The sequence below is a fragment of the Rhagoletis pomonella genome, unplaced genomic scaffold (assembly GCF_013731165.1).
Source record: "Rhagoletis pomonella isolate Grant_MI unplaced genomic scaffold, Rhpom_1.0 Rhpom_scaffold_00003, whole genome shotgun sequence".
NCBI classification, from domain to species: domain Eukaryota; kingdom Metazoa; phylum Arthropoda; class Insecta; order Diptera; family Tephritidae; genus Rhagoletis; species Rhagoletis pomonella.
This window is the reverse complement of record NW_023458557.1, coordinates 40,397,628-40,398,480: the sequence shown is the minus strand read 5'-3', so window position 1 is coordinate 40,398,480 and position 853 is coordinate 40,397,628.

Sequence of the window (853 nt, the reverse complement as noted above, 5' to 3'; positions counted from 1 at the left end):
TCATATTATTTTCAGTAATTTGAATTTTGTTATTAGTCTCCTTTAAAGTCCTTAATTTAACGCACTACATACATATTCCTATACATTGTTACATAATATAACTCTTATGCTAAACTCACCTTTTTTATCCTAGCCGTAACTTGAGATTTTATTGAGGTTTCCGCGGTCTTGTCACTTAAATTTCAGTAATTTTCCAATAGCATAACATTTGTTTATCATTATTTGTTTATTTTTTTAGAAAAGGAATTAATCCATAATAATTATTATTCTTGTTTGTTTGTTAAGCATAATTTTTCTCCTTATTCACCCCCTTTTTTCGTTTTGCTTTATATTCACTTCTTTTTTTTTTTGTTTTCTCTTTCTCTTTGTTTTTTTTTATATCGTAAAATTCGTTTGACGCTCCACAACACTAGTCCTCATCATTATCTCCTTCCAGGCTCTCCAGCCTGTTCACCACCTATTTATCACTTTTAGAATCTCTGCACATTACTAGAATTAAATTTTTGCATTAGACTTTAATCAAGATTTTTGATTTCTTTTGTTTTCACATTGATCACCGGTTATCGTTTTTTTTTATATTAATACGTATGTACTTACCTATACGGGTACATACATATCTATATATATATATATATATATATATGCAAAAGCATTTATTACCTATGTACATGTCTATATATGTGTATATGCTTTAATTTTCTTTTAATTTTACAGTTTCGAATGGTCCTGCCTATATATATATTATATATACCTACATACATATAGATACGTGTACACGTGCCGGTATATATAAATACACTTGCTTATGCTGGCATGAGTATACGTACATATATGTGTAAATATACATGCGTAT